The 15823-nt window shown below is 38.0% G+C and overlaps 1 long non-coding RNA gene across 1 annotated transcript; it reads right to left on the bottom strand.

The window, feature by feature from the left end:
- Positions 1-7840: 7840 nt before the first annotated feature.
- Positions 7841-11468, bottom strand: LOC138704395 (uncharacterized). The gene is made up of 3 exons (XR_011333341.1): positions 11372-11468; positions 9011-9086; positions 7841-8083 (listed from the first exon to the last, which is right to left on the bottom strand). It is a non-coding gene; the product is annotated as an uncharacterized lncRNA (long non-coding RNA).
- Positions 11469-15823: the final 4355 nt, after the last annotated feature.

The following is a 15823-nucleotide window of genomic DNA, read 5'->3' as shown; positions in this document are numbered from 1 at the left end:
AGTCCGTCCGAAGTGGAGATATCCAGATAATTCGAGAGGACACCCGTAGAAGTTTCTCGTAACTATGGTTTAGCTATAAAAGAAGAAACGCGAGCGAACTTGAGCAGTTTTCAGTTTATTCAGCCATTCAGTGAGTAAGCCAGTGAACAGAGCAAGCCAGCCAGTCTTGTGTATCGGAGTTCGACTTGAGTGTGCGTCCGCAACTGTGTCAGCATCCGAAGGCCTGAGTTCGAGTGCAGTGGACCGCAGTTGGAGGGCCTGAGTTCGAGTGCAGTCGACCGCAGTTGGAGGGACCTGAGTTCGAGTACAGTGGACTGTTTCTGAAGGTCTGTGGTTCGAGATACTGTGAACTCGAGTGACTGAGCTAGAAGAACTGTGAACTGAGAACTGACAGTTCTGATTTGTAAATAGTGCTTTGTGAACATTAGTTAAAATTAACAGTTCATTGTTGTTCGTAATATTCCAAGTAAATTGTCATTGTCGTCAGTGGAGTGCTATAACGAATACTGTGTTGAGTGAAAATCCCATTGTTGACGAGAGCGTTTAAGGTGAATTGTAGAAAGGAATTATTGTTGCTTTAAATAAAAGTTACATTGTTGAGTTGAAATAAATTTACAATATAAAGCCTCGGTTTTTCTGAACCGACGCATGCGAGTTGCGAGATGCGAGGCCCGCCTCGCACAAATCCGGACTACACGAAATAAAGTGAGTGGTTTCTATAACTGCGAGGTGCGAGGTCTCGCAACTCGCATGCGTCGGTTCAGAAAAACCAAAGCTTTAGCTTATTTAGCGGTCAGGTTGTTTTTCAAATACTACTGCCTCCGTGTATTTTTCATTTCACTAATACTCTATTACCGCCATTTCATAATAGCATCGTCTTTAAATAGCCTGTATAGTTGGATGGAGACGTTAAAATTGCTCATTCGTTTATCATTAGTTCACGTATATAGTTATACATATGTTCAAAATAGTAATTATTTGAACTTACTTGCGCTCATTGGGAAATTGGTCCAGCGTTGAGTCACTCAAAAAGTTACGCAAGAAATCAACGATCAAGACTTCCAAGTTGGATTTCACTATTTCTTCCATAGAATCGACTTGGAGATACCTCCCCGGATCAATTAGATAACTGGTGACGTATGCCTGAAACACAGTACTTATGGAAATGGAGTAGAGCAGCCAGGAGAGAAAGACCAATCGGAGAGGACCCAGTCGAGGGAGGCTGGGTACGCCAACGCCAACGACGGATGCCCACGCATTGCAAATGCAGGAGCCCAAGTGCCTGTAGGAGGCAGGCTCGCGATGTCTCATCAAATAGAAAGCGATACCTTCCACAACTACTGTCAGTAGACACAGAAACCATACGCTGGGAGCGAAGACTCTAGAAAGACTGAGAAGATGAGAGAAGGTTTCTGCACGGGGGACAAACCAAATGAATTCTTCTGTGAAGTAGCTTGTCGTAGGATCCAGAACGAAATTGTCCTCCAGAGTGAAGCACCACCCGCCGAGGGCTACATCGCTTCTGTCGTACAACAGATTTCCAATAGAACCCGACCATGTTCCGTTCTGGAAGACGCTGTCCACCGCATCGTCCATCCTAGGAGGCATTACTAGGGTGAAGTTCATCACTTCTGAAAGAAGCTTCAACATTTGCATGTCCACACCTGCAGCTGAAGTATCACCGCTCTCAGGAAATATCACGAAAGGTGGAAAGTGTGAGGTAGATACCCTCAACGGACAGGAATACATGTCCCGGGCAATCTTGTTCGGAAAGAGATTCACTCCAAGAAGAAAATTTTGCTCCTTAGATATCCAACTATCTAAAATTGTAATTTCTTTAAATGTTCCACAATGTCCCCAAGGAGGATGATAGGGGAACCATGTAAAGATCTGGAAACCTGATAGATCTCCAGAAAGACTTTGTGAAAATGGTACCAAGAGGATCGTGTTCAGAGCTTTGAATCGTGCCAGCTCCATTGCAGTGCTACGGATTAAATCTCTCGTGATGGAATCTCCTGACAATACAACCACGAAACGAGCCCTGGCATTCCAGGCCGACGCTGCTATCAGTTGTTCTATCTGTTGGCCCACTCCTGAAGTATGCGCACCCATTGGATAGTGTTGTAGCATAATGTAACTGCTTGAATGATGAACCACTCGATAATCTTCCGGCATTTCGCTGCAGCTGGAGTGGTAATGAAATGCTTTGTTCAAGATAATGGGCCACTTCTGTGAAAGATGGAGACGTTCCAACAATGAGCTTGGCTCATTCTCTCCACTTGACCAGGATAGCACCAAGCTGAGACCAGCCTGGAAATATGTTTCACTTATGGTGACCAGGCATTCGTGATCCATATGATAATCGCCAAGATCAATCCTTTTGAATATGATCGCATCCACTATTCCACTTGGAGATCGGAGCATCATGAATATCTGATAACAGACACATAAAGAAAACAATATTATAAATATTATTTGGGGCGTATTTGAGCTGTGAATTGTCATATCTGGAATTAATAAAACTCACGATTTCTCACGACAGTGGTACAGTTCATAACATATTTTATGGTAAATTTCCTTTCAGTTTTCTGTCCTGATTAGATACAGGATTTGTACATAAATAATATTAATAATTGATTAAATGGCGATCTTACTCGTGTTAATTATGTAAGTATGTGCGGCTTACAGCTGTTTCGGTGCTACTTGACACCATCCCCAGAGCCTTCTCTCAGGATGGTGTCAAGTAGCACCGAAACAGCTGTAAGCCGCACATGCTTACATAATTAACACGAGTAAGATCGGCATTTAATCAATTATTTATATTCAAGTGTTAAAAGTAGTGTACGAAAGATTCAACATGGATTAAATAATATTATTGTTTCAATGTTCAATAGATGGTGAAAATAATGTTGGCTTTCCTTGTTACTCTCATTCCAAAGTTGATTCCTTACCGCCATAATAATATCTCATCATTCTTCATTAGATTCTGTAGTTTTAAATGGAATTTTTATTTATTTGTACCTATTCAATATAATTTAGAAAACTTTCGGGGTTATTAATTTTCTGGAATTTGTCGTTAGGGGGAAAAGAATTTTGGGGGAAGATGATTCGGGAAATCGAATTCGGAGTAATGTTTATTAGCGTGATTGACTTCGGGTAGGCCTATATGTCCGGGAATCGATATTTGAGTTTTCTGTTTTTGATTAAGTACAGGATTTGTATGTCAGTTTAAATGTTCAACAGATAGTCTGAGAATATGTGCATCACTCTCCAGAACAAATGAAACCGCAGAATATTGGAATGGTCGAGAATTACTATAAATCTATGATTATACTCATTGTAGGTACTTGTCACTAAACTAAATAAATATTAAGTAGATTGTAAAAAATTCAGTGAGAATATAATTTTTTTTTTCGTTGTTGATAACTCTATAGTATCTATTAGATGCTTTATGGTTGTGCTAACAGATGGAGTTACTTGTCAACAATGTGACGCTGAAACCTGTGTTCAGGTTACTGCCCAGCGAGAGTCCTGATGTATTTTTATATTTGTGATGATTGGTTAATTAATATTAACCCGGCACACTTACAATCACGCTCACACTCATACAAATTTCCAGACTCTAGACACCCAGGGAATTCCTCTTCTTCAAGAAAAACTCACTGAGAGCCGAGCCCGGAAATCGAGCCCGGTACCTCCTGATCTAGCAGCCAGTATGCTGAACAACAGACCACGGAGGCAGTCGAGAATATAATTGAATGAATTTTATTGCAAATTTATAATAATGTGGAAGAAAACGAATAGTTTAATTAGAACTAAAATATAACGTAAAATAAAAATAGTACATTATGCAACGAGCCTATAATGGTATAATTAAGACGCGAGTATGTTTATGAAACGAGCGCAAGCGAGCTTCATAATTTTCATACGAGCGTCTTAATTACCATTATAGGCAAATTTCATACGACTTTTTATGCTCGACCATATTTCTAACTTGAAATTATTCATAAGTATTCATGTTATTCTTATCTGACTGGGCAGCGGAACTGACCTTGTGCAATATCTCGTAAATTGTGAGATGTGCGCAGACGCGAAAGTATTGATTTTTCCGAGAAACCAATGTCATTGACCTTGTTATAATCTAGAGAGTAAAATGAACATTAATCTTGATATAACCTTGAAATTTTATTTAGATGTTGAAAAACGAGATGACAAATTGAATTTATTTGAATATTATTTACAATTAATGCTAATTATTATAGTAACAGAACATAACCTTCTGCGATAGTATTGGATTTCCAGCCTCCGTGACTTTTCGCTAGTTGTGTTTCGATTGCATAACCGAGAATAATCGATACTTGCGCTGTCATATTGCTACAAGGGTGTTTCCTGATTGGTGGAACACCTGAACTTTAATGAATAGGTGTACTTTGATGAGGTCCATTAAAGGGCTGCTACCAGGTGTATAATTACTGCATTTCGGCATGGTCGAGCATAAAGAAAATTACCTGCCTAGAAATTCATCTTTTCTGGAATTCAGATAACATTTCACTGTGCAATAAAAACAAAATCTTAAAGAAGAATTTAACCTATACTTACGCATAAAATCTGTAGTCTCATGACTTTTGTGATTCTCAGGACTGCTTCCATGCGTTCTGATGAAGCCTTCTGTTTCACTCGACGATATTTATCGACTTTGTCCATCATTCGGAATGAAATCCTATTCTCACCAAACTTTTGTGTGGATACTAGACGTTGTCTTGTCACACAAAATTTATTGTTTCTAAAGGTCATTCAAGTTATGACTGCCTACTTTTGGTGGTAGCCTATATAAATACTAAAAAAGTAAACTTCACTAACGTTTCCCTAATTTATCAATTCTCGTATACGAGCTCATATTTATTTAACATTCAGTTAAACTTCAAAAAGGAGCTAAGTTTTCATTAACCACTTCCCTAATTAATCCGAGTTAACTCGGGTTGCTAACTTGTGTCAAAATTTATTAACCCGAGTTAACTCGTTTGAGTCCCATTTTCGCTGCTAAGGATTATATCCCGAATATAATATACGTTTCCATTCTTTCATTAATCTTTTCCTCACTATACTACAGAAGTTAGTGATATTGCTATATCTGGTGGTGTGTTTTGTACTTCTTCCTTGCGAGTGGAATTCTTTGCTCATATAGCATTCACACACAGTAGTGAGTAGATGCTAGTTAGTTTTGGCGGTTTCTGTTTGTGTTTAGTGTTTTTTTTTGTGCTGTTTTGTGTAAAGATGGATCAAATTAGTGATTCCTTAACTTTTGATCAGAAATATATTACTGTACAAGATTAGGAAATGAAACATCGGTATCAGAAGACGAAGTTATAGACCAACAAACAAATTCAGATCAGTTGATGTCGCGTCTTTTCGATAGTGGTTTGAATAGAAGATATCTGGCACCATTTCTTCTGCACCTCCGAGGTCCCCATTCCCTGAAATTTTAACATTGTTTCTGATAACGATAATTCTCAATTTTTTTAAATTATTCTTTAATAATGACCTCACCAACATTATATTCGAGGAGACGATTCGGCATGCCAATAAGTGTTCAAAGAATGCTGAAAATAATTCGTGGCGGCCTACTACAGACTGTGAAATACGTGTACTTTTGGGCATAATGATACTGCAGAACATTATTCACAAACCTGAAGAACAGATGTACTGGTACAAATATTCAATGACTGCTACACCATTCTTCCCAAAACGCTCTCATATAGGAGAGCAGATACTACTGTCCGGAATGTAATGTGCCACTGTGCGTAATACCATGCTTTCGAGTCTATCACACGACAAGCAACATTTAACGCCTTGATAACAGCACTGGTATTGTACCTCATAAATTAATCCATAAAAAAAACATAAGTTAGTAAATAGTTCAGGAGAAAATCAAAGTGGGACAACTACCAGAGCTGGAATCAAGGTGCACGAGATAACTCGGGATAATAATTCAGGCATAAATGTATGTCTATTTCATAGTGATTTTTTTAGGTATGTAAGAAAATTAGTGATGTAATGTGATTCTGCAATATTAAATGACGTTTTTACGAAAATAAAAAAATAAGACACTTTTTTCACAAAACTGGTAAAATATGTAGTAAGAGAAGAGATTAAGGCAGACAGCATACTGCATCGGACATTTCGTCTCGGTCAGGACGGTTTTGTTCGAGACAGGAAATCTGATGCAGTATGCTGCCGGCCTGACGAGTACAGTAGTATGGACTGAAAAAGCTAGAGATCAAGCCCATGAGGAGTCGGTATTCACCATATTGGTATAATTTCCAGAAGGATCCAGACTCACCCAGCCTCCTATGAAGTTGAGTGCTGCTGCATGGCGCTCGCCGTATGGCTTTCTATATTTATAATTATGCAGTTCAGTTTCTAATTCTATTATTTTTGTTACACGTGTCACTCTGCTTAACTCCCCAGCAAAAGTTCTGAGTTTCGGGAAGATTATAGGTCGTTTTTATTTATTTTAGTAGGTTATTTTACGACGCTTTATCAACAGCTTAGGTTATTTAGCGTCTGAATGAGATGAAGGTGATAATACCGGTGAAATGAATCCGGGGTCCAGCACCGAAAGTTACCCAGCATTTGCTCGTATTGGGTTGAGGGAAAACCCCGGAAAAAGCCTCAACCAGGTAACTTGCCCCGACCGGGAATCGAACCCGGGCCACCTGGTTTCGCGGCCAGACGTGCTGACCGTTCCTCCACAGGTGTGGACTTATAAGTCGTGAAACACAAAATAATTCTGTAGGCCTATACTCTCACTGAAATTTTGTCGACCTATATCTATGCGTCTAGATCAATATCCATGTTTTCTGCTTACGTAACAAAAATTTCCGATGTCGTGCTTCTAGTTTTCTGTTTCAGAAGTTAACTTTGTAACACTGTCACCAAAGAAGATAATTTTAAAATAAAACAACGAAGCAAATAATAAATATGTGGCAACAAATAATATTGACATTCATGTGGAAGACGTGTATACAAAAGTAAAAGTTACTTTAAATTTGTTTGAAGTTTGTTCTACCTATCAGTTAACTGTATAGAAGTTTTCAGTTCCATACGAATATTTAAAAATTGAATGTGACTTTATTGTCTTTTACGTTTATCATATTAACCGATATTTTCTCGCACAACATTTCCTTACACTCAGTGTTACACCACAGTCTAGTATATACAGTCACGAAGCTCAATACGTAGTAAATATGCATCCATAGATAGTTGCTAACAACTAGGATCGCTACTATCGCCTCATTACAAACAATGCGAAATAGTACCTGCAGTCTATTGTTTCTAGTACCCTCATCAACTCAAGTTTCGTGACTGTATATACTAGACTGTGGTTGCACCATATTTCTTATTTATTTTCGACACTAGTCACCTTGTGGTCAGTTATGTAGATCATGTCATTAAGAAAATTGCTTCCTCTGAATAATACTGTACTAATAACACACAGTTTTTGAGATCGGTAGCTGGATACATAAGAACAGACAGAAAATATAATGAAACGATAAGAGACGAACTGAACATATTCAAATTAAACAATGAAATAAAAGAATACCAAGAAAAATACTATGAACACGCACAAAGAATGCCAGGATACTAAAAAGATTATAAAGTACAATCCCAAAGACAAGAGAGAGACAGAGGAAGACCTACGAAGAGATCAATTTCTTTGAGAGGACAGAACAGGTCGAAAGGCCTAATCCCTGTGGATGATGATGATGATGATGATGACGATAACACAGTAGTGATTAAGATGCTTCTCGTGTTTCCATTAAGTTATGTACACAAAAAGTATTTGTTAAACAACGTTTTACTAATTTTTCTGAGTGAAATACATGTTGGAAATTTATATGTAAATTACACTGTATTTTAAAATTGGTAACAAATTAAATAAAACATACATTTTGATACAAGAATAAAACAACTTATTCGTAGTAAGTTAGGCATCACGGTGCCCTGCAGACGCCGTCGATGCACTCTCCCTCTCCGCATATCTGCTCAATTTCGTAAACCATACCGCATCTCGTCCCATAGCCTGAAAGAGTACAAGCGCTGTCAGCCACAAAGAATACATCAACACCTGAGTTAAAAGTTACGTGACGTTTACTTTAGCCTAGACCTTGACTTGATTTTTCGAGGATTTTCGGCCGGAGTTTCGTTGGGGTTTTCTTCTGCACGTATCTTAAGGTCATTCATAATTTTCCTAACTTCGCTCTCCACACCCGCATTATGTTGATGTTTTGCAGTGCCATCTTTATATACAGCGATGTCATCTAAGTCAGTGCTAGTCGTGCATCTTGCATTACAATTCTGTCGATCCTCACATCTCCAATATCTTCTTCTTCCATCTTTGCTGACAGAGTGGAAATGGTAGCAATACCCATTATAATGTAACACTGGTTGCCTCCGACGTATATATACAACTTCTGCCGTAATTGTTAATATTCAAAATGGAAAACATATATATAGGCCTAGGCCTACATACCGACTTTTTAATGTACAAAGCAGAATGAAACGTACGCCATCTAAAATCAGACGGCCATGATGACAATATCTTCTGTCGTAATTGTAAGTGAAACACAAATTTGTATTCTAAGATGAACGAAAGGCTATGGACATAAAAGATGTGGACAAAATGTATGGATGGACGTAAATTATATGAACCAATCGATTGTGGACAAGAGAACGGTGACGAAAGGTAATGGACGAAACGAATTGTGGGCAAAAGGTAGTGGACGAAAGGCCTGCAAACCATATAGAAGACCATTGCAACCTGTGGCGATGATCAAATTATTTTACGTGCAAATTAATCACTGCCTGAAGGTTGCGGGTAATAGTACGTACTGTATTGTCTGTAAACCTACAGCGGAACTACTTATTAACAATAACAAACTTTACGTACAAATTTAAATTTTACATTACTGAAACGCTTAATGATATGATATACTACCAGTATACTCACCTACGTACACTTCTGCAAGCGAGAATTGAGCAAATGCCACAATCAGTGTCAAGCAGAGCAGAATAATTGTCTTCATCTGATAGAAGAAAAGTGTGAGTCAGTACATTCCAACATGAAAACAAACAACAGTTCTCACTTTTTTAAATCAATATAGATATTAGTACAAACGTTTACTTGTTGAAGAAAACGTTGTAATGTACTACAATTTATAAACCAGTGCGCGGATATAGATCTTCATTTGCATTCATGAACAAGGCAATCTTTTATAAGTTATGCTCTACATTGGATAAACTATTAGATGGACATGATATTTATGACAGGCACGGTAACCATTAGACCATCGGAAACAATTACGTTTTGTGATGTTTTGCACAGCTGCAAGCTTACGACTAAACTTAATTATGAGTTAAATTAAAAAATAGGGTCAAGGAAAACAGAAATTCGCTGTGATGAATAGAGAGAAAATCTTTCTTCATTGTTATGTATATACACTTTTAACACTTATATATCACTGATTAACTTTTCAACTTCTTTACTGTGCTAATTTTTAGGAAATTACCTGGTTGACTAGTTTCGAAGTGTTGTTCTTCATTGTCCAAAGCCTAGTGAAGATACCGCTGGTTTCCTGTTGGGGTGGGGTGTATTCATGATTGTGTCGAAATGAGTATGTGTTTTGAAGTTGAGTTGAGTGTTCAGGATGTGTTTGAGGTGTGTTTTGAAATCTAGTTGAGTGTACGGGATGTGCTGGGGATGTTTTGAAATTGAGTTGAGTGTTCAGGATGTACTGGAGGTGTGTTTTGAAATTAAGTTGAGTGTTCAGGATGTACTGGGAATGTGTTTTGAAATTGAGTTAAGTGTTCAGGATGTGCTGGGGATGTGTTTTGAAATTGAGTTAAGTGTTCAGGATGTGCTGGGGATGTGTTTTGAAATTGAGTTAAGTGTTCAGGATGTGCTGGGGATGTGTTTTGAAATTGAGTTAAGTGTTCAGGATGTGCTGGGGATGTGTTTTGAAATTGAGTTAAGTGTTCAGGATGTGCTAGGGATGTGTTTTTAAATTGAGTTAAGTGTTCAGGATGTGCTGGGGATGTGTTTTGAAATTGAGTTAAGTGTTCAGGATGTGCTGGGATGTGTTTTGAAATTGAGTTAAGTGTTCAGGATGTGCTGGGGATGTGTTTTGAAATTGAGTTAAGTGTTCAGCATGTGCTGGGGATGTGTTTTGAAATTGAGTTAAGTGTTCAGGATGTGCTAGGGATGTGTTTTTAAATTGAGTTAAGTGTTCAGGATGTGCTGGGGATGTGTTTTGAAATTGAGTTAAGTGTTCAGGATGTGCTGGGAATGTGTTTTGAAATTGAGTTGAGTGTTCAGGATGTGCTGGGATGTGTTTTGAAATTGAGTTGAGTGTTCAGAATGTCCTGAGGATGTGTTTTGAAATTGAGTTGAATGTTCAGAATGTGCTGAGGATATGTTTTGAAATTGAGTTGAGTGTTCAGAATGTGCTGGGATGTGTTTTGAAATTGAGTTGAGTGTTCAGAATGTGTTGGGATGTGTTTTGAAATTGAGTTGAGTGTTCAGAATGTACTGAGGATATGTTTTGAAATTGAGTTGAGTGTTCAGGGTGTGCTGGGATGTGTTTTGAAATTGAGTTGAGTGTTCAGAATGTGTTGGGATGTGTTTTGAAATTGAGTTGAGTGTTAAGGATGTGGTCGGGGTGTGTTTTTGTATGTTCGTAAATATCAAATTGTTCTAGAGAGGCAAGTTTCCGGTTTTTTTGACTGGATGTGCAGTATTTTCATGTCGTTGTCTATGTTGCTGTATTTGTGATTGGAGTTTGTGTTGTGTTCTGCATAGGCTAAATTGTTGTGTAGTTTGTTATAAACATACAAGAACACACCCCCAGCACATCCTGAACACTCAACTGAATTTTAAAACACACTTCCTTTTCAACACAAACATGAACACACCCAACCACAACAGGAAATTAGAAGACAGCGCGAGATCTTCACTGGGCTTTGGACGATGAAGTACAACACTTCTAAACTAGTCAGCCAGATAATTCCCTAAAAATTAACACAGTAAAAATGTTGAAAAGTTAGTGACAGGGAAAAGAGCAGCCATAGAACAGAAAGGCGACAGTTCAGACGCAGTAGTCAACAAAATGCCGGCTTACCATTAATGGTCCTATTTGAGCAGACTTTGTCAGGGTTACAGAGAACAAAACGGTTTTGAGCTATGTAGGCTTTGACCAGTATTTCTGTTTCGCTATGTATCTCGGCTCACCACTGCTTCATTATCTCCATAGCGCCATTTTCTAATGTCTAAATAGCTTCTCTAGCTTGGAATGAAAGTTAAATAAAGAATTACCATTTTAAAGGCGACCTCTTGCCTTTGTGCTTCTCTGAGAACTTCAGTGTGTCACTCAACAAGGAGAGGCCAGTATCTGCCATATATACACGGTGAACTGCCAGTTTTGAATTCATTACTGCTAACAGCGAATGACAAATGTCGACGCTTGCCAACGCAATGTCCAAGTTGTGACTTTATCTTCACGGCATTGTGGGCATCCACTGGACGGCATTCACAACTTAATAATAAATGTATTTAAAACTAGAAAAGCACACAAAAAGTTGATATATTATTTCAAAGAACAGTCACACATTATCAGACCAAAAAGGAAAAGAAAAATAATGCGGAATGATAAGTGAAAGCGGTGTATAGCTGTAAAAATAACTGGATTAAATTTATTTTACGGTTTAGGGATCTATCAATTCCAGAATTCCAAAACCTATTTGGAAAATCCTTCGGTGAAGTTGACACACAATCTTTAAAACTATTTCGTGACGATTTATGGTGATTTAAAACTATAAGTGACAAAGTAGCAACAAACAAACAGTTCATTCGCGAAGTGAAGTGTTCGCTATAGACTCAGAAGTCTAAATTTTGATTCATAACTTCGTTAGTTGAACGGATAGGACATTCGCTTCTCATAATGAATATCTAAGTTCATATCCTGTGATCTGTGATGAATTTATAGTTGCACTATTTCACTATCTGTTGATTTCAAGCAGCAGAGGGTGAGACAAGCCCACATACAGGCCTACTTAGGCAGCGCATATAAGGCAGTTGTGTGACCTCCTTTGCATTCCTTCAGTCACTTACATATCATTTAAGGTATATGTACACCCACAAAACGCAAAAAATGATGAAAAATTATAATTTTCAAAATATAACTATTTTTTTATAGAGAATTTTCTTCTCTTTAATTTGATATAAGAATTTTCGATTTATGCCTTATGGTTTTTAGATAAGTCTATTCTCCAAAATGCTGCGTCATCAGCCACGGTCACTTACTTTTGTAGTGATCTTCGTAGCAGTCAATCCCCTCGTCCAGCATTGCTTGTAAAATAAACTTCTTTCTAGTTCCGAAATAGATGCATAGATATCTGGGCATAATCATTAGATTGAAAAAACTTTTTTACATAATGAAGTAATTTATAATCTTTTACTGTTAGTTATAAAACTGTAAATTTGTGTGTCAATGATGTACGTCATTTTAATAAGAGTCCAAAAATAGAAATTACAATTCTGAGGAGGATGGGCATAGACCCTGGGAAAAACACCATCGCAGGATTTGTTGCATCAATGGAAATAGGGACAAAAATGCAAAAAAAAAAAAAAAAAAAATTTAACACTGAATTTAAAACAAGACGGAGGTATATGAGAGGCAAGAGAGAAGCTGAAAGTGGACAGACATGAAGCTGCTTAAAGGGTGACATATGATGATGGAGTCTTCTAGGCTCTGAAATTTTGTGGCTCATTTCCTGTAAATAGTAATTTTAGAATATTTAATTATTTCAAACATGATATCTCAGTCAAATATGGTGATACCAAGAAGATATTGGTGTCATTTTGAAGCTTGAAATGTCCCCCAGTGCTTGACAATGAGTAAAATAACATTAATATAGTTAATAATTGTCTATGGATTTTTTACATGATTTATGCAACATAAAATATTATTGTAAGTTACATATATGGTAATATTTAATTAATGTAAATAAAAAAATAGCTCTATGTCAGGCACTAAAGAATAATTTTAGCTATAAAACAGTGAAAAAATTGTGGCTCTATCTTAAAAACTGCATGAGCTATCATGTTTCAAGTTACATGTCAAAATTATAAACAAAATAATTTTTAAAAACAATTGAGACATAATTTCAAGGGATCTGTTCACTTCATTCTCTTTTTGGTACCATTCTCAATTGTATAAAAATTATACAGAGCAAAATTATACAAAACAAAATTTTTTGATGTGAAGGTGTACATATACCTTAAATCATACAAGACGTTGGACAAACTTGAGGATGCTCGAAATGAGATTGATGATTTAGGCTAACAATGCCGGGCCAAAAATTTTCTAGTACAGATTCTTCTAAATTTGTGACAACCGAACAGTGGTACAGAACGAATTACGCTGTGTGTGTATCAGGATTATCGATCAACTTCATCCCATGCAAGTGCTTCTGTAAGGTACAATGACTTCTTAGTCGTGCACCTTAACGCGATAAACGTACAGAATGTCTGGTTGTCTTTTGTGAGGATAGTGATATACCAGTCCTTCCTTGCCGATAATTGATATTATTATGTAGAAATACGTCCTTCTCATCACTTTACCTTTAAATGCCTTGTGTTTCCCTTGTTTCCCTTGTATCTCTCTTTTCTTTTTGTATTCTTCTTGTTATACTCTTGTTTTCCTTGCATTCCTCCTATTGTCCTTGTATTTTCATTTTCCTCCATGTATTTCTCTTGTTCTGCTTGTATTTTCTTTGTTCCCCTTCTATTCCCCCTGTTTCTCCTTCCATTCCCTTTGTTCTCCTTCTATTCTCATTGTTAACATTGTATTCTCCTTATTCTTCCTGCTGTCTTCCACTTGATCTCCTTGTGTTCCTACTGTTCACCTTGCTTTCCTTTTGTTATCCTCGTATTCCCATTGTTCTCCTTGTATTCTCCTTTTTCTCTTAGTCGTCCCCTTCTTCTCTTTGTATTCCCCTTATCCATCTTGTATTATCTTGTTCTACTTGTAGGCCTATTTCCCTTGTTCACTTTTTATTCCCCTTGTTCTTTTTTTCTTCCATTTGATCTCCTTGTATTTCCCCTGTTCACTTTGTTTTTGCCTGTTCTCCTCGTATTCTGCCTTTCTCCTTATATTCCTAGTGCTCTCTTTGTATTTCCATTTTTCTCCTAGTCTTCCCTTCTTTTCCTCTGATCTATTCTTATTCCCCTTGTTCACCTTCTATTCCTATTGTTCACCTTGTATTCGCCATGTCTTTCTTGGGGCAAATCGTAAAACAGCGAACGCTAAGCTCCGCCCACGACCCCTTTCCACTTTTCCCCTACAAGCTCACCACACACTCTAGCGGGAAATTGTGGAAATAGGGGTTTAGGGTGGGATGACATCTAGTGGAGGAAAGTGAAACAAAAAGAGTGAATGCGGCACCTATGAAGCAAAAGAGGAACTTCGTCCTGTTTCCCTCTGTCTTTCTTCTCTGCTTCATGTCTCTCTCTCTTTTTTTTTCTTATGAGACTTACGACTATGCGGAAGGCAGTATTCGATCCGTTGATCTTCCTAACGAAACGCACGTACGCTTTTCTGTCACGCTTTAGACCTCTCGGCTACCGAGACGAGTTAGTGGTAGAAGGGCAAATGAATCTATTTATGTTCAAGGGAACTGCCATAACGTATTGCAGAAATGCAATGTGTGTCGTTGGATATGTCTTGTTGTCTAATGCATATTATTTTGGTTGTATTGTGTTGAGTTGTAAAATATGAAATACGTGCGAGCCGGTAGGCAGTGATCCAACGAAGCGGGACAGATAGTAGAGAGAGAGAGAGAGAGAGCAGGCGAGCGAGGTGTCGAGCGGGGAGGGGGGATAACTTCCCCTACTGGCGTTCGCTGTTTTACGATTTATCCCTTTCTTGTCTTCCACTTCATCTCCTTGTATTCCTCCTGTTCATCTTTTTCCCATGTTCTCGTCGTATTCCCCTTGTTCTCCTTGTTTTCCCCTTTTTCCTCTCTTCCCCTTACCTATCTTGTATTCCCTTTTTCTACTTGCTTAGCCCTTGTTCACCTTTTATCTATCTTTGGACAAACTGCGAAGAACATCCACCATGGCAGACGAATGGTTCGGCGTCACGCAAACACAACTGAAAGGAAGTTTTTAATTGGTTATTTTACGACGCTTTATCAACTGCTATGGTTATCTAGCGTGTGAATGACATGAAGATGATAATGCCAGTGAAATGAGTCCAGGGTCCAGCTCCGAAAGTTACTCAGAAACAAAACCCCGGGAAAAACCTCGATTAGGTAACTTGTCTCAATCAGGATTCGAACCCGGGCACGTTCATTACACGGTCAGACATGCTAACCGTTACTACACAGCGGTGGACTGGCAAGAAATAAAATAATAGGTACAGTGCGTTCGTAGCTAGGCCGGACCGTTCCGCGGAGGCCTGATCTTACTATCACAAATTCCATCGACACTAGATAACGATAATTTGATAAAGCATCGATAAAAATAACCGATTATGAATACCAAATGATTTAGAAATGACGGGAATTCAATGTTGAAACACATATTCTACTTGCTGATTTTTTTAGTTGGTCATTTAACTGTGCGGAACGGTCCGGCCGAGCTACGAACGCACTATACAGAGTGTTTAAAAAATACGGGGCATAATTTCAGGTATATATTTCCCACATGTAGACAATCAAAATAGTTCATTACAACATGTGTCCGGAAATGCTTCATTTCCGAGTT

The sequence above is a fragment of the Periplaneta americana genome, chromosome 1, assembly GCF_040183065.1.
Source record: "Periplaneta americana isolate PAMFEO1 chromosome 1, P.americana_PAMFEO1_priV1, whole genome shotgun sequence".
NCBI lineage: Eukaryota > Metazoa > Arthropoda > Insecta > Blattodea > Blattidae > Periplaneta > Periplaneta americana.
This window is presented reverse-complemented; position numbering and strand designations above follow the sequence as displayed.